This window comes from Thamnophis sirtalis, unplaced genomic scaffold (assembly GCF_051295495.1).
Source record: "Thamnophis sirtalis isolate CommonGarterSnake01/CBP01778 unplaced genomic scaffold, rThaSir2_p1.2 scaffold_3, whole genome shotgun sequence".
Lineage (NCBI taxonomy): Eukaryota > Metazoa > Chordata > Lepidosauria > Squamata > Natricidae > Thamnophis > Thamnophis sirtalis.
Window position 1 is genome coordinate 80752976 of NW_028261383.1, and position 23464 is coordinate 80776439.

At 40.6% G+C, this 23464-nt stretch overlaps 1 long non-coding RNA gene across 1 annotated transcript; it reads right to left on the reverse strand.

The window, feature by feature from the left end:
• Positions 1-1193: 1193 nt before the first annotated feature.
• Positions 1194-15922, reverse strand: LOC148048025 (uncharacterized). Its single transcript, XR_015695777.1, has 3 exons — positions 15811-15922; positions 15653-15720; positions 1194-1610 (listed from the first exon to the last, which is right to left on the reverse strand). It is a non-coding gene; the product is annotated as an uncharacterized LOC148048025 (long non-coding RNA).
• Between the last annotated feature and the right edge of the window lie 7542 nt (positions 15923-23464).

Here is a 23464-nt window from a genome sequence, read left to right on the forward strand (position 1 = left end):
GTCCACTTACTCTGGATGCTACAGCTTTTTTTTGAGGGCTCCAACATGAACCGTCCTATCTTTTTCCTTCATCCAGAGCGGCTGTGGCGCAGTGGTTAGAGTGCAGGACTGCAGGCTACTTCAGCTGAGAGCTAGTTGCAGTTTGGCAGATCCAATCTCACCAGGCTTAAGGTTGATTCAGCCTTCCATCCTTCTGAGGTCAGTAAAATGAGGACCCAGATTGGTGGGGGTGGGGGTGGCGGGAAATGCTGACTGTAAACCACTTTGAGAGGGCTGTAAAGCACTATGAACCGGTATATAAGTCTAACTGCTATTGCTATGGGCTTGCTCCTCAACTTTTTTTGTTTTCCTTTTCCTGTCAACCTCAGTGGTTGAGCCTCCTTTCTTGAAATAAATTTAAACCTTTTTCCCTGATGAAAATTGATTTATTTAAATATTTTGGCCACCCAACTCCCATGGAATCTGTTGCCATTCGCTGCTCCAATCCTTAACTGATTATTTAAGGAATGCCACACATTTTGCATTTGCTGCAAATACATGGCAGGTTATTTTTGGGCAGGAATACACTAGAAACATTCCAGACTGCAACTAGAATTTGCTGTTGGGTCTAGCCTCCGAGTCTCCTTTTGTTGGGGGTGTTACTTCGAACCCTGACATCTACTCTAAGTTGCTTTTTATTGCATTACTTGTAAAAAGGATTTATTTCCTCATATTCATTCTCACATTCTCGTGTCTGTCTGACACAAATTCTTCCCAGAGAAAATCTTTCCTGGCAAGCAAGGTATAGATACAGTCTAAATCTTTGGCACCAGGTAGAAGTGTTCAACAAATAAAATAAACTGACCATAACAGAAATATAAAACAGTAACAAGATAACAGAGTTGGATAGGATCTTGGAGATCTTCTAGGCCACCCTCTGATCAAGCAGGAAATCCTTACACCAGTTCAGACAAATTGTTCTCCAATCTCTTCTTAAAAGCCTTCCGTGTTGGAGTATCCACGCCTTCTGGAGGCAGGTCATTCCACTGATTAATTGTTGTCACTGTCAGTAAATTTCTCCTTAGTCCTAGGTTGGTTCTCTCCTTGATACAGAGATGGTATTCAACCGGTTCTCTCTGGTTCGGTCGAACTGATAGCAGCAGCTGTGGGAAGCTCCGCCCACCCCCGACATAATGTGCGTGTACTGTGCATGCACTCACATTTGCGAACCGGTAGAGAAGATAAGTGAATCCCACCTCTGCCTTGATAAGTTTTCATCCATTACTTCTTGTCCTGTCCTCAGATGCTTTGTATTCAGGTGTTATAGAAGTGACAATATAATTTAAAAACCTAGTATGTACAGAAATATAATATATTGTAACATGATATCACAGGATATATAATAGGAACCATTCTGCTTAATTTTCTCCCCCTCAACTCTCTTTTCCTCACATTCTGCTTGTGCTTTGTTTTAGCTTCTTTTCTCCCTCCTTCACTCCACAATCTTCCCACATCTTCACAAGCCTCTCCCTGGTCTTCTTCCTCCTTTCAGGACCAGAATCTTTTGACTGAACAGGCTCTGCTTCACATTTAAAAGGCAACATCCTCTCCAGCAGCTTGTCCTGCAGCATCTGCGATACAAAAACATCTTCCCAGCTTTTTTAATTTTCTACACCCAGGACAGAGAGTGCTTTCTAGCATTTTCCCCTTTCTGCCTACATGTTCTTGGACTTGTGCTGAGTCAGCTGCCTTCCTTAAAAAAGAAAAAACCTACATGACTTTAGCACAGAACCAACTGCTTTCCTTCACCCAGGCACTTCAACCCACCACATACCGTGTTTCCCCCAAAATAAGACAGGGTCTTATTTTCTTTTGACCCCTCCCCGAAATAAGCACTTGGCCTTATTTTTGGGGAGATCTTATTTTTTTTATTGAAAATTTTAAAAAGCTTTTACAAATATTTACATCCTCTCTCCCACCCTCCCCACCCGAACCCATCTCCCCCCCCCCAGCCTCCAAGATCTTATTATTTTTGAGGTGCAGGAGGTGCTGAACATGGTCACCTCAAGGCTGCTGCTGTGTTGCAATATTTTCAGGGAGAGATTATTTTCGGGGGAGAGATTATTTTAGCAGATGCACTCAAAAACCTGATTGGGTTTATTATCTGGGGAGTGCTTATTTTCAGGGAAACAGGGTACTTGCTGCAAAATAAACAAATGCATATCAATTATTCCTCTCTAAATAAAAAGTTTTTAAACTTTTAAAGAATACACAAAATTCATCAACAATCAAGGCACTGAAAATAAACTAAATTTGTTTTGTCCCGTTAATTACACTGCTGGGTTCTTCTACTACACGAAGCCATGGCTTGTATTAATTGCGGTTTATTGCGTATAAGACAATAGCTAGATTTATGTTATACCATAAATTATGAATAATGGATGGGTTTATCAACACCCTGTGTCCAGCGCAAAGAAACAAGTGAATTCAGCCAAACATGTGAAATACCTCTGTATACCTTCAACATTTCTTTCCCAGAAAAACATTCTTGCATGTGAATAAGCGTAAGACAGCTGTGAAAACATTTCCTACACTCAGTCTGCAAAAGAAAAGAGCAGAAATAGTAAGGGAAGAAGGGCGAGGTGGAATTAGGAGCAAACCTGCCCAGAGGGTTAGGGCATCTGTGTCTTTCTGGGTGTTGTAAACTACAACTTTTGGCAATTTCTAGGTGGCATGGGCAGTGGATGATGGGAGTTTAATAGCGTGACACCTGAAGGATTCCTCACCCCGATTATTGTTGGGGAAATTACCCTGAAAAAGAAACCAACATTTCTCAGCTCCAAAACTTGATAGGAAAAACAAGTGGGGACCCGACTGGAGGGGAGCTCTTGTTCTGCCTCCTGCAGATGTCAGTTAATTAGAGGAGAAGGTTATATCATTAGTGGCCAAATCGATGCAAAAAAGATTAAGAGCTTTAGACAGCAAGCCCCTGTGCTTTCCATACAGCACCCGGGGCTGTATTTAGTTAAAACTCAATATACATTAGCAAGGCAATCAATGTAGAGTTGCACTGGGATGTCTTCTTGAAATACCTAATTGGACTCTTTCTAGAATTATCAATGCTGCCCACCAAGACGTCAGCTTTAAGCAGGATCGCTCTCATACACCCAGAGCCTGGAAAGCAGAAATCTGCTCCTTGTAACTTTTCTTCCTTTTAGATGCCTATTAATAATGATTTTCCCTCCAAAACTGCCCGGCCTTGAATGATTTAACAAGCATGTTTGCTAAAAAAAAAAAAAGAGAGAGAGAGAGAGAGAGTGGGGGAGGCCTTCAGACTATTTATGATGCCATTTGTGCCCCCTCTCTTTCTGCCATCATGAATATCCTCCTTTCCCAGGCCTAGATGATATTTTTTGGATCCCCCCCCAAAAAATACAAGTAATAAGGGTTGACAGCCAACTATTTATCTTGAATTTATATTCTAAAAAGGGCACAAATCAAAGTACAGAACTTGCTTGAAATCATCAGGTCAATAAGCAGAAAGTGCCAAATCAATAACATCTATGACGGGCTGATATCTGACATTGCAACATTGTGTGAGGCTGGGCAAATAGCCCTAATAAGTAATAACAACAACACTTTTAAAAAGTTTCCATCCTACTTATGGGATGTTGAAGTGCATCACAAAGACTTCTCTAAGTTTGCCTTCTGCCCTCACCTAGAAAGAATTAGTATTTATTTTTATTTATTTATTTATTTTTATTTCGCCAAGCATGAATTAGATAACAGATATAGGTATAAACATGATTATGAATACAGGAAATGAATATGAATGCAAGGGAATATTAGGACAGGGACAGTAGGCATGCTAGTGTGCTTATGATGGTTCCACCACAAAACCGCGGTTGACTAAAGCGCGCTCAACGAAACCGCGTACCTGACGTCATCACAGCGTGACGAAAACAGCACGCTGTGAGCGGTAAAGCTAAAATTAATGCGTAAACCTAAACCTAACCCCCCCAAACCTAACCCTAAACCTAACCCTAAACCTAACCCTTAACCTAACCCTAAACCTAACCCTAACCCTAACCCTTAACCTAACGCTAAACCTAACGCTAACCCTTAACCTAACCCTAAACCTAACCCTAACGCTTAACGTAACCCTAAACCTAACCCTAACCCTAACCCTTAACCTAACCCTAACCCTAACCCTAAACCTAACCCTTACCTTTACGTGAATCGGCTTGCTTTAAAAGCGCTTTTTAAAGCGCCCTTTTTTCTCCGCGGTCATTGTTGTCGCGCTGCTGATGACATCAGCGACGCGCTTTAATTGGGCGCGCTTTAGTGGACCGCGGTTTTGTCATGCCACGGCTTATGACGCCCCTTAAAGAACTCTTAGGAGTGAGATGAGGTCGACAGTAGACAGTCTAAGATTAAATTTTGGGGGGTTTGGGGGAGAAACCAGAGTCATGTAGTGCATTCCGGGCATTGACAACTCTGTTACTGAAGTCGTATTTTCTGCAATCAAGTTTGGAGCGGTTTACCATAAGTTTGTATCTATTGTATGCTCGTGTGTTGTTCTGGTTGAAGCTGAAGTATTCATTGACAGCTAGGACATTGTACAGATAATTTTATGTACTATGCTCAGGTCGGATTGAAGATGGCGAAGTTCTAAGTTGTCTAAGCCCAAAATTTCAAATATACTAGTAGGTGCTGGCTAGAGCCTTCTCTCTGAACTGAAAGACAGCAGGAAAGTGTTAATAATAAAAATATTTCACACCTCATTTTTATGCAGTAGAGATTTATAAAGGAAGCTTGCAAAAAACAGAAATCTAAGGCAATGGCTGTCTGTATGAGTTGCTTGGTTTAAGTGAAGCTCTTTTGTTGAATATCCCTGTCAGATAATGGGAAAGGAAGTGGCAACATTCCAGATACACCTACCGTTCTTCTCCAAATTGCTGTGATGTGCGTTGCTATTTATTTGCTTATGAAATGCTAAATCGCTCATCAAACTGTAGTTTTTCATACTTTCCAACTCAACAGAACATAGGAAGACAACGATAAAGAAGCTCTACAGCCTATCCATCAACAGGGTTGCTGAAAACAGAGTGGGATGGAAAGAGAATCTGGCAAAGGAAAAATCAGGTGTGAAAATGGGCTGACTTCCCCTGGGAGCCCCTACGAGCTGCTTTAATAGTCGCTTGACATAAAGAAATGCAACAGATAAAAGTTTTTCTGGCTATGTTTGCAATTGAAAATGGAGATACATTTTATCTATATATTACTTGCTCTTAGTTTCTGTATCTTTTAACTGGGTAAAATGGGACAAAAAACTTTCAACCAAGTTACCTCAACTGGGCTAAATTGTGCAGCGCATCCAAAATCAGGACTCCCTTAGGATTGAAAGTTGGCAAAAAAATTAAAAACATTTTATGACATAAAATTGTCATAAAGCATTTTGTGACATAATACAAAATGTAATTGAACATTTCCTCTGGTCAGAACCTGAGCTTTGACTGTGCTGTACAGTTCATCATAGGTTATCTTTAGGGTAAATAGATCTCTGCATATCTCCCTAATGTTTAAGAGCTTTTTAAGTACATTAGAAGCTCTGCCATTGTTAAAAGCATCAAGGAATCCGGTAAGGAAATATCTCTAAAATGATCACCCAAGGGGTCACATGTTTTCTAATTTTATTGTAATATTTCTTCATTTAATATTTTATTTTGGAAATTGATTCAGGTTCCTTCCTTTAAAGCTCCAGCTTCATGGCATGGGTCCAGGCTACTTGAGGGACCATTTCATCCCACTGGGATTGGCCACCCCACCCATGCCAGTAGAGGAGGCATACGGCAGGCTCCATCAGGCAGGTATTCTGGCTTGGTAGGATCTAGAAGAACCTTCTCTACTCTTTGGAACATCTCCCCCCCTCCCCCAGAGTGAGTTTGGCGCTCCAAAGAAGAGGCTACAGATTGGAGGTGGCTGATATATTAATATTAGATCTCAACTACCCCCTGCTCATCCTTCCCTCCTCATTTTTTAGCTATTTTATTTTGTATATTTTTATTTTTATAGTGTGTTGTTTATATAATGCTATCTTTTTTATATTGTAAGCCATCCAGAATTATCCTGTGTTAAGATGAGTGGCCAATAAATGTAATAAATGAATAAATAAAGTTAAGAACAACCCTGGTAGAAGTAATTTATTGCTGCAATAAAACATGCTTTTCTATATAGGAAGAGTTCTTTGGAATTGCCTCACTGGTTTGCTGGTTTAAATATGAGATACAAGGATTAAAAAGAATGAAAGCATGAAAACAAAAGTGATCAAATCACTTTATTTTATTGTTGTGAAAGCACAACATTATATGGACTTGCAAAGGGCATAACTTTGTGGTTTTGAGACATTTTAGCATTGTCTAAACACTTAAGTAAATGAGCTTTTTTGACAGATTACACCAGCCCTCTTCCTGGCCATTATCGCTTGGCAGTTTCCAGTAGGCCTGGTGATAAAAATGCATTTTAGGAATAGCAATAGCAATAGCAATAGCAATAGCAATAGCAATAGCAATAGCAATAGCAATAGCAATAGCAATAGCAATAGCAATAGCAATAGCAATAGCAATAGCAATAGCAATAGCAGTTAGACTTATATACCGCTTCATAGGGCTTTCAGCCCTCTCTAAGCGGTTTACAGAATCAGCGTTTATATTCTAAAAATATAAGTTTGAAGAAGGCAGTAGTTGCATGCAGAGTTGCACTGGAAGACGTGGCTTTGCTCAAAGAGAACAGCTTAGAAGAAAATGCCAAAAAAGAAGACCAAGAGTGCATGCTAGCTCCATTGTGGGGTCGGAGCAAGAGGCAGCTTCAGGAAGCCAAGCAGTTGTTGAAGGGAACAGTACAAAATAACAGAGTTGGATCTTGGAGGTCTTCTAGTCCAACCCCTTGCTCAGTCAGGACACCCTATATCATGTCAAACAAACGATTGTCCATTCTCTTCTTAAAAACTTCCAGAGTTGGAGCATTCAGAATTTCTGGAGGCAAGTTGTTCCACTGACTAATTGTTCTAACTATCAGGAAATTTCTCTTTAGTTCTAGTTGCTCCTCTCCTTGACTAGTTTCCATCCATTGCTTCTTTTCCTACCCTCAAGTGCTTTGGAGAATAGCTTGACTCCCTCTTCTTTGTGGCAACCCCTGAGATATTGGAAGTCTGCTATCGTGTCACCCCCTAGTCCTTCTTTTCATTAAACTAGACCTACCCAGTTCCTTCAACTATTCTTCATATGTTTTAGTCCCCTAATCATCCCTATTGCTCTTTTCTGCACTCTTTCTAAAGTTGGGACCATTTCTGGTTTTTGGAAGTTGGGGCATATCCCGGAGGACAATGGTAGGAGAAAAAGTGTCAAAGAAGGGCTGAGTCATTTTCTGAGTGACTGCATTCCAAATTCAGCCTTTGCTTTCTGAGCCTGTAAGATTATGCAAGGCCAGACATTCCAGAAAGGCCATTGTCATAGCAAAGCAAGAAATCAATGGTGGGAACAAGAAAGACACAGTTACACTGGCAAGGAGAGGGTCATTGAACTTCATACTCCAGATGGACAATGCTGAAGGTATCCAATTAATTTTCTTGAATGAATCAATATATCATCAAGGTAAAAGCCCCATGGTTTTTATCCTGTGCAACTGCTTCTGCATGTAGGAAGTAGCTAAATAGATCATCCCGAACAAATTTATCTAAATTTAGACAGTGTCATTGAGGCAGTGAACATGAGGTTAGGCAAACTCTGGAAGGGAGTGGAGGATAGGGCAGCCTGACATGCTGTGATCTAAAGGGTGGCAAAGAGTCAGATATAGCGACTGAAGAATAAAATCATATCTGGGGCTGCAAAAGTCTAATGACCAGGAGATGGCAGCAAAAAACTACAGGTATCTATTATTTTGCTGCCATCTCCGGTCTATTTCACGTTTTGCAAAACAGAAATGATTTGTGCTATGTCCATCCAGACTAGATTTTCAAGTGATCATGAGCATTATTTTGTAGCTAGTGGTGGGATTCAAATAATTTAACAATTGGTTCTCTGCCCTAATGACCAGCTGGGTAGGTGTGGCTCAGTGGTCATGTGACCATGTGGGCATGGCCAACTGAACGTCACTCAAATCGATGGGCGCTTCTCCTGAGCTGTTACAATGTAATAAGGGTTAACCGGAGAGGCAGTTTCTGTAAGCAGGGCAATAAAGATTAGGCTAGAAACAACACCAGAATGTTTTCTTCCTGCCTTCCTTACAGGATTAGCCCTGTAAAGTGGGAAAAAACAAAATAAGATTTCTTCCAACAACCGGTTCTCTGAACTGCTTAGAAAGTTAACAACTGGTTCTCCTGAATAGATGCAAACTGGCTGAATCCCATCCCTGTTTGTATCCCCTTTCCTCTGAAACAAAGGACATACCACCATTTGGAGATTTTTTTCACCCTTTCTCCAGAAGGTTTTTTAAACCTATTCTTTGTCAGCAAAAATTGGCAAAAAGTTTTATCGTTTTATCATATGCCTAGCTTCCCCAAACTACATGCTATTTCCCCAAGTTATATCCTGCTCCTTATTTTGGTGAATTATAACTCCCTACCACCAGAACTTACTAAGAAAACTCTAAAGTGCCAGTCGAGTAATTAGTTTGCCAAATCCTTCATAAACATTTTCTTCTTTTAAACATGGGGGAGGGGAAGATTCCGAATTATGCATGCCAAACATAACAAAGAATTTAATATTTCTGGACTGATTGCAAAATAAAATAGAAATAAAATAAAGATATATAATCAGTAAAATACTTTGGAGGGGGAAAAATGGGTCGAGATTGAAAAGTTCAAAATGTAAGATCCTGTCTAAAGCCTTAAAGAGCTGCTATATTTCTATAAGATGTGCATAGACAGATAATCTTCAATATATTTCCTCACCACTGAGTCGTCATGATCTGAAAAACCTAGACTTGCTCTACCCTTGGGAAAATTAACTTTGAATGATTTGAAACCTACCAGGCTTGATTGGGATAAGTTGGAAATAGATACCCCCTTATCTTTTTTGCTATTGCTCTGTATGAATCAGACATAGCTGATAAAACAACTGAATTTTCCCCGACACTTTCCATCCATGTTGGAAGAGGCTACTTTTCTGAATACGAGACTATTGTTAATAGTCAACTTACAAAGCTGGCAATGTCACAGTAAAATAATGTGATTTACAATATTTGGGAAATTCTCTATTCAGAGTTTAAATGAATCCAATCTGAAAACAGGAAAACAAGGGCTTTTCCCCCCTTTTACTAGGGTGGGGTCCAGCATAGTAACTGACCCCAAAGGCAAGGGCTACAAAAAACATCACACTGCTTAGCTAACATTATTACAGTAGCTAGGAAGTTAGCACCCATCCCTCTCCTAGAAAAATGAAAATATCCTGGGAAATATTGAAAAGGCAGAATATTATATTTTCCTGGATCAGAAATGGAGAAACATGTTTTTAGGCAGGAAACAGGCTCACTCTTAATAGCCCCCACCTTTGTCAATGGGCCATTAGGAGCCCTGAGCTAGTTTACTCTACATAACAAAGATAGGATTGGCCTTCTACCCCTGCATGGCCCCATGGGAGTCTGCCAACCAATCAGAATACATTTCTTACATAGGAACAGGAAACAGAGAAATGGGCCAAACAGAGAGTAGCAATAGCAATAGCAGTTAGACTTATATACCGCTTCATAGGGCTTTCAGCCCTCTCTAAGCAGTTTACAGAGTCAGCATATTGCCCCCACAGTCTGGGTCCTCATTTCACCCACCTCGGAAGGATTGAAGGCTGAGTCAACCTTGAGCCGGTGAGATTTGAACCACTGAACTGCAGATAGCAGTCAGCTGAAGTGGCCTGCAGTACTGCACCCTAACCACTGCGCCACCTCGGCTCAGAGTATAAAGCCAGGAACTTTCAGCATCTAGAACATTAGCTGCAGGGACTCCCAGCTTCTAGTGTGAATTTAAAGAACTGGCATTCATCTTCAAAGCATAGAATAGTTCACTTTGAGATTACTTTTTCCTAACTATATTTCCCTGCCCAACTCTTAAGGTCTTAGTTGGCTGCTATGGTTTCCCACAAGGGGTAGGGTAGAGGAGAAGAATTCTGATTTCTATAGCAGCCCCTCCCCATACAGGTAGTCCTCCTAAACTTACAACCATAATGGAGCCTACCCATCATGATCATAAGTCAAGCACTTAACGACTCCTGCAGTTGTTAAGTGAATGCCACAGTCATAAAATGAACCAATGGTTCGCTATGCAAATGGTCCAGTGGTGGGTTTCAAAAAATTTTGGAACCTCTTCTGTAGGTGTGGCCTGCTTTCCGGGTCCACTGGTGGAACCTCTTCTAACCGGTTCGTTAGATTTGACAAACCGGTTCTACCAAATAGGTGCGAACTGGTAGGAACCCACCTCTGAAATGGTCTTGCCAAAAGAACTGGAAGTAAATGCCAGTTGTAAAATGCGATCAAGTGATCACAGAGCATTGCAAATAGCCATAAATGCAGCCCAGTTCAAGTGTTTGGTCATATGACTGGAGGAGGCGACCATCGGAACTTTGAATGTGGATCATGAGTAGATTCCTGCTAACTTTGAACAGTCATTAAGTGTAATTATATCCTGGACCAATTCTGATGGTCTCACAATGGGTAACAGTTGTAAAAAATTTGAAATACAAAAATAAATAAAATAACACATGACAGAGTGCCATCAAGCACTTTGTTACTTTATTTATTAACAAACATGCCAAAGCCAGAGGTGGGTTGCTCCCGGTTCGGCCTGGTTCGGCCGAACTAGTAGAGGTGTTGGCGGGAGGCTCCGCCCACCAGCCCGGACACTTCTGCACATGCGCAAAAGCGTTGAATGTGCAAGCACGCGCTCAAGCACGAGCAAAATGGTAGTAAACCAGTTAGCAACTCGCCACTGGCCAAAGCATGGTCAAGCATTTTGATTATGACACGTTGTTATGGGAGAACCTCCCCAAAGACTTGGGCTTAGGAGAAATTTTTTTCTTCCTATTTTTGTGACTCTCAATCAAATAAATCTTTGACTATTTGTTCATGTAAGCAAAACAATGTTTTTGTAGTCTGGCCCTCTCAGGACTTTTCAGTAAGGCTTTGGGTTTAATCATTTAAATATAGTTGCTGATTAGCAAATTGAAAACCTCTATCATGAGCTATATTTGAATTGAACTGAATTGTTTTGAACTGGAAATGTTTTATTTTGAAGTCTTCTGTCTTCCAAATGAGAAAGCCATTGATAAGATGTTGTTTTAGGAGTCTAATTCCCCAATCCTAGGGGTCATTCTACAGCAGTCATCACTAACCAACTTCACAGAGTTGTCACCGTGGGTAAAAATAGGAGAGAGTACAATGAATTCTACCTTAAGCTATTTTACAAAAGGTGTGCTATGAACATAATAAATAAAATTGAATTTTATCGAATGTTGTAAGTTTGCCCATGTGAAACGAACATTTTAAATTAGAAACAAGCCATTTTAACTTTGTCATCCTTTGATTTTAGAACATTTGTACATCCCTACAGATGTAGTTACTACTTTACCGCAATAAAGATTTAGAAAAATAATCTATCGTATTGCTGTAGTATACATCTCATTAAATCAATCAACTTACCACAAAATATGAACCCAGGGAAGCGGAGAAATTCAGCCTGCTATTTTAAAATGTTTTATGTATACGATATATGCTGATAGTGAGACTGAGAGTATTTTTCCGATACAGTTAACTCATCCAAATCGATGTTACACTCCCTAAATTGGCATTGCTAGCTGATGTATTCCAGCTTAATTGAATGTTGCTAGGATAATCTTATGTTTAAATTCTTGCAATGTGTTTCTAGGACTGACTCCTCTACTTATGCGCTGACTCAACAAAGTTGGTTCATTTAAGCTTAATATACCTGCTGGTCAATTGAAGCTAGGACTCCTTGGAGGTTTGCTAGACAAGTTCTTTTGTTTGTTAGTCATTATCCCTTATGGCTCTGGGTCTGAATTATTTATATTTATTAGATATCTATATACAACTTTTGAGTCATTATTTTTTATTAGACTGGATAAAGACAGGAAACCAACATTACATATATCTTCTTTGGAAAATACAGAAAAAAGTTCTAGTTTTTGAAAAATGGAGTGGGAGTGTGATGTATGGTGCCTGCTTCTTCCTGGAAAAAGTCAGACCCCCCCCCCAAAAAAAGCTTTTCATTTTGTTTGCATAAAGTCATCTGTATTTCTATATTAAAAGCAATAGCACTTAGACTTATATGCCGCTTCACAGAGCTTTACAGCCCTCTCTAAGTGGTTTACAGAGTCAGCCTATTGCCCGCAACAACCTGGCTCTTCATTTTACCCACTTCGGACAGATGGGAGGCTGAGTCAACCTTGAGCCTGGTGAGATTCGATCTGCCAAATTGCAGGCAGCTGGCAGGAGCCTGCAGTACTGCATTCTACCACAGCTCCTTAAGAGGTGACCTAACAGTTAAGATGCTGGACTTGTCAACCAGAAGATTGGCAGTTCAAGACCCAAGTGCCATGGGGATTCCTGCCCCTGCTCCTGCCAACCAGAAGTTTGAAAGCAGGCAAATGGGAGTAGATAAACAGGGACCACATCAATGGACGGTAAAAGTATTCTGTATGCTTCAGGGTACAGTCATACTGGCCACATGACCATGGGTTTTTGGCCAATGCTGACTCCCTCGGCTAATGAGCACCGCCCATTAGACACAACTGGACAGGGGAAAACCTCCTTTACCTCTACTTTATTTTTATATTACTACATTTATATAGCTAGAACTCTGGATAAGGGAAATCCATTGAAGGATTTTATTATAGGTTCCCATTGTATAATTTATTTCTCTGTAATACTTGAGTTCTTAATGCCTGGGCCAACAGTAGGCATTGCAGCATTCTTAGCATCCAGCAATCAGTTTGATTTTCTAACCTGACTTAATTAAATGTTAATTATTTTAAAATATGAAATGGACATGCATGACATCTTTCTCTAGCATTGCTTTTTATTTACAAGAATGCTTCAAAGGTTAAACATAGTAGTTGGCTGCAACCCACTCCTTTTTTTTGCGTATATCCTCACTGCCCAATTGTAAGGGTTAAGAAGGACGAAGGAGGGATTGATGGAATAGCATGGGATAGCATTTTTTAGTTTGTCTATTGATAAATGGCTGAAGTGATTGGGTGTGCACATTGCAATAACCATTTTGCAAATTGGCAACCCAGTTGTTACAGTTGTTTTGTGAAAGAACCACATGCGCTCAAAATGATAAATATGTCCTCCAGTCCAAGAATAAACCCCCCCCCCCCATTCTTGCCCTGCTGGATGCTGTATATTTAGTTTTAAAGTTGCCTTTCTATTAATCATGCTTTAGTTTAAAAGAGATGCGAGCTAACTTTGGGGGGGACCGAAAGTATGCTAGATTGTGAGTGAGCTCCATAGCAGATCCTCTTAGCACCTCAAGGCTTTGTGGAATGCTGTGAACATGTATGCTCTTGCTGTTCCTCTTTAATGTGATGGAATGAGGTGGCTGGTGCTATTGGGACTCTGAAGCCTTAGCAACTATCTAAGAATGTTGCTGATTTGTTATGCATAGATAGCAAGTCATACCTCTCCAGAGCCTTTCCCTGCTGCTGAGCTGAAGTGCTCTCCAATCAAGAGAGCAACTTGAGTAGTCAGAAAACTAGATGAACACAAACTTGGCCGCTGCCATTGCCCATCCTATCCTGCCTCTGTTCCCAGTCATCTGACTTACTTCCAAAATAATCGTTGACAACCTAAGAGAGTTTAGACAATAAAGATGCCCATGGACTCTGCTGGAATAAATGGAAAAGAGCTGAAGAAGCTTCTTGGATGAGAAGCGAAACTTCTTCAAAGAAAAACAAAAAAAGTCCAGTTGCCTCTTGAAAAAGCACCTTTGGGACAACCATGACCTGGATGACTGAGAATCTCCATAGGCAAAAAATGCTACTTAATAGCAATATAATTTGGAACTCATGTTCATGCACCCATCTCAATCATAAGCTAGGCCTGAGAGGAAGGCATAGCATGAAAATATCAGAAAAATGATGTTGCCAGGACGTGTTTGTTCAATGGCTGAGCGCAAGTAGGAAAAAGCCTACTCTTCAGTTGCTACTGACCACTTAGGAGGCATCATGTGACCAGTTTAGTCCTTCTTTTGGGACTCATCAGGTGTACCTAGCCTCTCTTTAGTGAACCTAACCTTGATGTATCAAAATTGTGCTTGGCACAGGATAATAAGGATGACTGTTATGAACATGGAATATGTGTGTTACTTAACAAAGAACAAAGAAAATCAGTCTACAACTACAAGAAGATTTTGTAGGTTTTGCTTGTGGGAGAAAAGAAAAAGAAAAAAAATGGTGGACATAACTGGGGAAAAATGTCTTCTATATTCCATAAAAAGTAGCCAAAACAGGCTAGACAATTTGGATCAAATTAAAAGGAAGCGCATATATTATACATTTGAAAAAAGATTGGAGATAGAGATGGCAAGACCTGGCAGGGCCTACAACAATTCCACCATTTCTAGCAGCCTAGAAGATTGCAATATTTTAGTATGCTAGCACAAGTACTTTGCTTGAGATTTCTGCCTCCTCTGCACTCATTTCAATATTCGATATTATTTTTGGCTTGAACAGATTGCAGATCTGGGAAGGAAAGGAGAGATGAAGCATACACAGTCTGATGAGTTGTTTTCATCCAGCAGCCTTTCATGCAGATCTTTCCCAATAGTCTACCCCAAATCTTCAAACCCTGGGGAGATGGGGGAAGAATGCAGTAAGAGCCCCTCTACACATGACCTTTGTGCTCCTGTCCTCACTCAGCATTGTGTCACTGTTTTCCCATGACTGAAGTACTCTTCAGCAGCAGTTCTGTATCTAAGCCAGTTAGCATCTGGTCCAGCTAAGCACAGGAAGAACTGTTGCAAAGATAACGTGGTAACGTTAATGTGAAGCAGGCAATTTCCCAAGAACTACCATTCTTCCCTTGTCTCACTATTCGGCTCCCTGGCTCTGCTCCCTCCCTGTTGAAATCACAGCAGGATGCATGGCACCTCATCATCATTTGACCCTGTTGTTCAAACTAAGTAATTAGTTTCAGTTGTTCCCTTTGCTTTGAAAACCGGTACAAAGGAGCAAGTACAAGGAAGGGAAGGGGGCAGATTGGAGACAAATGTTTTCGCCTGTTTGTTAGTCAGTTGGAAGAATTGGCTGATCGGCTCAGAGGGGTTGAGGGTTGGTAGGACAGCCAGACAAATGAAGACATTTGTGGGCTGGTGCAAAAAGGTTTCTGAGGTTGGGGAAGGAGTGAAAACACTCCCTAAAGTAACCTTTGTGCCAGGCACAGAAAACAAAAAAGGAAAACAACTCAAGGAAGGAAGGAAGGAAGGAAGGAAGGAAGGAAGGAAGGAAGGAAGGAAGGAAAGAAAAAAAGAAAGAAAGAAAGAAAGAAAGAAAGAAAGAAAGAAAGAAAGAAAGAAAGAAAGAGAAAGAGGCAGGAAAACAAAGGCAAACCTGAATAGATATGCCTAATAATAGGTATTTTACCAACCATTTGGTCAGCAAAAACTTACCAGCATTGTGATGGTGGCCTTTTCCTCCTCTTCCCCCTCCTCTTTTCTTGTTCCTTTCTGAATGTAAGCTTAAAAACAGGTACTAATGTTTTATATTTTTAATTCACTTTTAAGATGAGGAACAAGGCAAAATGTTTTCGTTAATAAATTTTACTTACAGTCATTAGAAAGAGTACTTTATGTACCTTTAAAAAATTGCACTTTGAACTACCATGATGCCTCTTTATCCTTTATCTTCTAAAATACTAAAAGCAGAATTGAAAATAAAGCAATTCTTACAGTGATTTTAATGAAAGCTAACAGCGCATCCAGTGCTCCTGGGATTTTATCTAAATGCAAAGGAGAATCTAATTCTGAATTATTCTATCTAAAAATGATTATCTATTCACTTAACTTAAGTGCAGTGATGGCTGTAGATACATATTAATACATGACTGTGCTTGGACTTTCAGCCCAGAAATGTGAGTGGTATTGCAAAATATTTTACATTGTGAAATAACTATGGTCAGTTTCCCAATTAGCAGCTGCCTAGAATTCTTAAGATTAAGCTACGGGAAGTGAAAGGAAAGACTCTGAGGCCACAGAAGTCACAACTAAATAGATAAAGTTGTGTAATACTGCTAGTCCTCAACTTTCAACAGTTTGATTAGTGACCGTTTGAAGTTACAATGGCACTGAAAAAAGTGACTCCTGATTGTTTTTCACTTTTATGACCACTAAAGCATCCCTGTGGTCACGTGATCAAAATTTGGATTCTTGCAACTGACACATCCTGTATTTATGATGGTTGCAGTGTCCTGGGATCCACTACTTCCTAAGCCCACTAAACTGCATCTTTTAAGGACCTGGTTATTATATTGATATTACGCCTAGTGAGCAAAGAACAGCTGCTCAGCCCACTTACAATCTGTAATCATTTCAGAGTAATGAGGGCAAGTGTTTGAATACAGTGTTTGTTTTTCTCTTGCTGGATTAATTCTCGGCTATAGAGATGATGCATCATCTGTATATAATGTTTCTGAAATACCTAGGTTGCCATTTTTCATTGGCATTATACCCGGAGATCTACTTAAACCAATATGGTGTTTTCTGTCATATAAACAGCAAATGGGTACAATACACAGAGTTGTTTGAAATGTTACCAAACTCCTTAAGGCACAGATTACCCATGCACAAGTGTCCATATAGAAGATTAGGAGAGAGAAAAAGTACATGCAGTCCTCGACTTACAACAGTTCACTTAGTGGCAATGGCACTGAAGGTTCAAGGTCAGAATGGCACTGAAAAAAGTGACTTATGACTGTTTTTCACCCTTACGACTGTTGCAGCATCCCCATGGTCATGTGATCAAAATTCAGATGCTTGGCAACTGGTTCATTCTTATGACCATTGCTGTGTCTCAAAGTCCTGTGATCCCCTTTTGCAACCTTCCGACAAGCAAAGTCAAGGTTCACTTAACAATCAGGTCACTTAACAACTGAGACAAGAAAGGTTGCAAAATGGAGCAAAACTCACTTAACAACAGACATTTTGGGCTTAATTGTGGTCGTAAGTCGAGGAATGCCTGTGTTGCTGTCTCTCTGTCTTTCTTCTTCTTTTTTCTAGTACTATATATTAGGTAACTCTCTACCATTCGAAGCTGAATTCTCTCTTGGTGTAAAAAATACTATTCATTGGAGATTATGAGAGCAGAGCCATCTCTTTGCAAATGTATATCTTGGGAGGTGGTGATAGACAGATAGGACTCTCCTGTTTCCTTTAGAAGAGAAGGGAAAGGCAGAAAGGGAGAGAGGGAGAGAGGGAGGGAAGGAGGGAGAGAGAGAGAGAGAGAGAGAGAGAGAGATTGGATGCACATCAGAGGCTGCTTTAACCTTCGGCATGCACACCAAGGGCCTTTCCCCACTTGAATCTCATCATGGTATCAAAATATGATGAGGTCTTTTTCCTGCTAAGCTCCTGGAATATCATCTCCATCTTATCCCCAGCCTATGAGTGAGACAATCTTAAATTCTCCCTAGTTGTTAAATTAGAGTTTTTGCCCCTCTTTCAACATTGTCCAAAGGTGCCCCAAGTTATTATCCCCTGTAGTCACTCTCCTGCCTCTCAGGACTTATGCCCCACCCTCCCCAAATCTCTTTTGAGTCAATAATAAAGCAAAGGAGGGCTTCTCCTCTGCTGTCAGTTCTCCAGTTCTAATACGAGAGTGATCGGGACACTGGCAGCAAGAGGTCCTTCTCTCCCCTCTAAACGGAAGAAAAGCAGACATTCTGCCCCCAAACAGACCCCTTTCTTCCAACAGAGTGGTGGCTGAAGGTTCACTTCCCTTCCTGCAGGGGGCAGGAAGGAGGCAAATGAGCCTGCAGTCAGTGGCCTATGGTAAAGCTCTCCATAGCATCATTTCATGGGGTGGGAGGTTGCAGTGGATCAGCAAAGGATGATTTAAGTCTGTCTCAGTCTTGATCTGTGAACAAGAGGAAGGCAATATCCTGCAGATATTGCAGAGGAGCGGGGTGAGTGTTGCCAGAACATATTTACAGTCTGGTTAGATGCAAGTGGGGAATATAGCAAATAGGGTTTATTTCTGCCTTCGGGTAATGAACCTGGAGTGTAGAAAGCTTCTGAATAAACATGGTCACAAGTTCTACTCAGTAGCTGGAATTTATTTTATTAGATGGAAGTGGGTGGGGAGTGCATTTGACATTTTCAAGCAAGGCAAGAATTAATCAGAAGATGACTTGTTTTTAATTTAACGCTAGTTGATTTTCTAGCCATAAAAGTTCCCTTTCCTTCTAGAACACATGACAGAGTCCTCCGACTCTTAAAAAGAGTATAAAAATGTATAAGATGATGTTGCAGCCTGTGATACAACTTAATTTTCTTCAAATTGCCTAACAGAACATCTTACATAGCAATATCCAGGAAACAAGTTTTGCATTTGTAGCAAACGTACTAACAGCATATAAATTATTGGCTGATTTATTGCTTTGTGAAGGGAATGTACATAATATCATCTTATCTTTTCTTGGAGTCAATGTGGCCCATAAAAATAGAAATCATACTATGACTGATTAGTTTAGCTCAAAACCATTTTGATTCATTATTAGGATTATTATGATCCATTTTTCTGGGAAACTTTGATAGTCTGATCACAGCAGAATTGAGGGCAGACGTAATATATATTAGGGTACCACTTGCACAATTCCTATGATCCCGTCCCATCCCATTCTATCTGAAATGTGATTCTCAATAATCTTTTGAAAATTATATCATGAACCTTACTGAGACTTTCTGGCTTTATTCAAATGCTCCCCTTCCTTGTTTAGGATTATCATACTCTGAAGAAAAACCTTTTAACACTTTGTTAGCTGAGTTCTTACTCCTATTTTAAAGCTCTTTTTCAAAATCATGTTTTACCTCTAGTTTTTTAAAAGTTGTCTGTGGGAGTGCAGTAGCTCATGTGGTTAAGATGCTGGGTTGACAATCAACCATTTTCGAGACCTGGGTGCTGTTGTGTGACGGGTGAGCTCCCATCATCCACTCCAGCTCCTGTTCACCTAGCAGTTTGAAAGTGTGCATTCTGTTAAGTCCTCAGACTTACAACCTGAGTCTGGCCAAACCCGCTTGGTCTTCACTGATTGGTTCCAGCGTGCCTCTCAGCGGGCGCGGAAATTGCAGCCCTTGGATTGGCTGCCCACCTGACAGCTGTCATATAAATAGCTGTCAGGCAGCCCCTGTTGTTGCTTGTTGTTTCTGACGTTTGATTCATTAATAAACAGTTCTACCTCAGCATGACGTCTGTTTTACCTCAGCTTGCAAACAAAGCACATTCGCAAGTAGATAGATAAGTATTACTTCAGTGGGCCTTGAAAGGAGCTCTCAACCGGGCGTCTCCCAGGCAACAGTGGTGTAACCTGCTAATCCTTTCAATGCAGAACCGCCTTGGTGCTTCCAATACGAATATAAACATGAACAGTTGTGCCACTACTTTTTAAATATCCTGGTGGTAAAGCCTAATTATCTTTTGAAAAAAGTTAGATTTGACTGCATGAGGCATCTAGCATTTACTTCTATATCAAGTGCCCCAGAAGTCTATATACTGAAAATATTCTCATTCTTGATTTGCTTCTCTGCTGCCCTGGGCAGTAGTGAATGAGATGGGTGCAGAGGTGGGTTGCCGCCAGTTCTGCCCAGTTTTGCCCGGTTCAGCCGAATAGCTGGTGGAATTCAGGCCCGGGTCGCAGAACCAGCAGCAACCCAGCCCTGACACGTCCCCGAACCTGTTCCCTTGCTGCCGCTTGGCTGCCGCCATTTTGGATTTTAGTGACTGTGCATGCGCAGTTCACTGTAAATTGTTCTGCACATGCACGAAGAACAATTTACATTGAACAGCACATGCACAGAGCGCGTGTCTGGTGTGCATTGCACGCGTGTTGTGAACCGGCAGTAACAGTGGCAGCAACCAACCCCTGGATGGGTGGTACCTAAATTTGACAACCAAACAAACAAATCATTAAATAAATATTGGCTGAATCAGGTTGGAGAAGAGTTTGATCTTTCTCCTTTTGTTTAACATTCTTACATTACTGACTGCCTGGCAACATGGCGTATGTTTGGGAATTTACATTTATTGGGGATACACTGAGATTTGTTAAAAATTTCATCATCAACAATTCTCAAATATCCCTAAGATCAATTATGGTTGTTATCCCTCTGCTGTTTCTCTGTCAAGACCTAGAAGTAGTACCTTTTAAGAAAACAATTCATAGAGAAAGGCATATACTTCTAGTTTTATATACCATTAGTTCTCATTCATGACAAAAGCTTATAAAGGGACCCCAGATCTGCAATGTACTCTTCAGAAAATTGCTTGTGATGGCTACATTATGTTGGCTCCAGCAAAAATCACAATTGGCAGTTGGCAAACATTAGGCTTTGCCAAGTACATCAACATGATCTATCAATAAATAGTGCTTTTTATAAGACTGTTTATGCTGATTTTATAGCTATTTAGTCAAGGGCCACTCAGATTCAGTTTTCACTACAGTACTTAACTGTCCAGCAAGAAAAATATAATCTTTTAAATGTTGCAAAATCCTATATTATTATGTATTAAAAAACCTTCCTTTTTATGACCTTGTAGTCCCTATTATAAAACAATTATTATTTTACCTTGGTTCTTTTGGTTTATTGTCAGCATTCCCATGCCTTATTATTTTATTACCGGCTATTGTTATTGTTTTATTGGTTGTATTGTGATTGTTTGTGTTCTTGTAGCCAGTTAACAAAGAAATCCATTTATTCCAAATCTTATTTTGGAGCTATAGATAAAGCTCTGCCAAGAGAGCTAGTATCTTGGAATCACACAAAAAAATGGAGACTGTGGCCAAACAGATGAAAAGATGCAGAACCATTCAGGATACTGGTTTACTCTAGAGCAGGCAGATTTTCTTTCAATGGGGAGACTTGGGAGTGGCTCCCTCACCACCTTCTCTCTCTCTTTTTAAGGAATGCTACTTACAATCCTATTTCAGTTATGGTATTCTACATCAAGTAAATCTGAATGTTAGATTACCATTGTTGCTCCCCCCTCATTTTTTTACTTCCTGCAATTTTCTTGGCATGACTTTGGAAGTGATTTGCCCTTGCCTCCTTCCAAGGGCTGATAGGGAATGACTTAACCAAGATTATCCAAATGGCTTTGTACCTAAGACACAACTAGAACACACCCTCCTGGTTTCTAACCTAATGCCTTAAACACTATACCCAACTATCCCATTTACTCAGTGGTAAATTCCATTATTTTCCATCTTCTTATCACTTAGTAAGTATGTTTAAAGCTGCCTTACCTGAATGGTTTTGCACATGGCAGTGGAAGTTTTTGAAGCCAAATGCACTTGGAAGGCCTGAGCTGGTCATTTGGTTGGTCAGTCACCCTGACTCAGTGGCGGGTTCCTACTAGTTCAGACCAGTTCAACCAAATCAGTAGTGATTTGGCGGCCTGGGTCGCTAGAACCGGCAGCGAACCAGGCCTGCCATACTCCTGAACTGGTTCCCTGGGCAGTGGCGCTGGCCCACGTATTACGAAGGATGGAAGGCTGAGTCAACCTTGAGCCAGTCAGGATCAAACTCCTGGCAATGGGCAGAGTTAGCTTGCAATACTGCATTCTAACCACTGTGCCACCACAGCTCTAAAAGAGTCACTAGGGAAATGGGTGACTGTATAAACATACATGGATGGATGGATGGATCGATGGATCGATGGATGGATGGACGGGGACACACACACACACACACACACGGAAAAGACTTGTGCACTAAATTAGAGGCCAGAAACCACTATCACAAGGAAGGACTATTATATGTAAATAATCAAACCAGCCCCTTCTACAGATAAAATAGCAAAGAGTCCCAAGAACTGAATTTCAGCTTGCCGCACATAAAAAAAACCACAGGCTACAGTATCATAGCAGCCCTTTTTCTGTCATTGCGCTGAAATGCATTCAAAATAATTCAAAATAATTCAAGCACAAACTGAGAGGCATCTTTTGTGCTAATGTTTACAGTCTTCACTGTTATTGCCTCTGTTTACCTTTCTGCTAATCCCTTTCCTTGTTGCTCAATGGCACTTAAACAACAACCCTCAGAGTGACCAGAATGGTGTACCTTGGCCAGGTAATTAAAAGCTCTTTGGTGATGTGGCATCCAGGTAAAACTACACTCAGGTTAAATAAGGTACATTTAAGCTGCATGTTGAGTTTTAAATGCAAATTATAACGGTTGGGGTGGAGGAACTGAATCTCCTCTTTCCTTGGTTTACTCCTGAACAAAATCTCTCTTTGAAATAAAGTGGTTGTTTTGAAGATGAAGAGGAAGAATTCACAGTCACCAAAGTAAACACCAGCTCTTTTTATAAAACCTTCTGGATCACAGCCCAGGAAGAAAAGACTAATTCCATCCCCATTGCCATTCCCACTCCCATTCCATTAATCAGCCCATACAGTAGCTGATGCATTTTGCACTTTTGCACATTATGACCACAAAGATGCATTTAGTTCTACATGCAATTTGACTCTCATTTGATACCAAACCTCCTGTTTGTATGAGAAAAGCGTTTATTACAAGCTGTAATTATAAAAGCTAATATGGTAGAAGAAAATGGATAACATTTATTTTTTTAAGAAGAAAATATTGACTTCCATTGTTACCCTGAACTCATAGCTTCTACTTGAATGGCAGGTGGAGGCTATGGCCAAGATAAAATTTGCAAAATTACATCTGGTGTGTTAATTGTGTCCTGTCCTGGATGGGGAGGGACTATGAATTTCACTTGTGGCTTAATCATCTCACAGCTGACCTGTTGCCACTCACTCTACATGGGACTGTGATGGAAGACTACTCAGACATTAAACTTGTACAACGTGCCCATGTAATATCTCTCTTCTAGGAGTTGCCCTGGTTGCCAGTAATCTTACGATTTAAGGTGCTGGTTGCTCTCTTGAAAATCCTGCCCGGGGTTTCAAGATCACCTCTTTTGCAGCGACAGCCCCCATCAGGGAATTTCATTGGGCGCAGAAAGTTCGCAATTGAGCCTTCTCAATGAGATCGGCTTGCCCTTACATCTATCATCCTTCCTTGTTAAAACCCTCTAGCTCTGTGATGGTGAATCTATGGCACATGTGGCACATGTGGCACGCAGAGTCCTCTCTGTGGGCATGTGAGCCATTACCACAGCTCAGCTCTACCGTGTGCATCTCCCGGCAGCCAGTTGATTTTGGGGTCTCTGCAGCGCATGCGCAGGCAGGAATGTGCAGT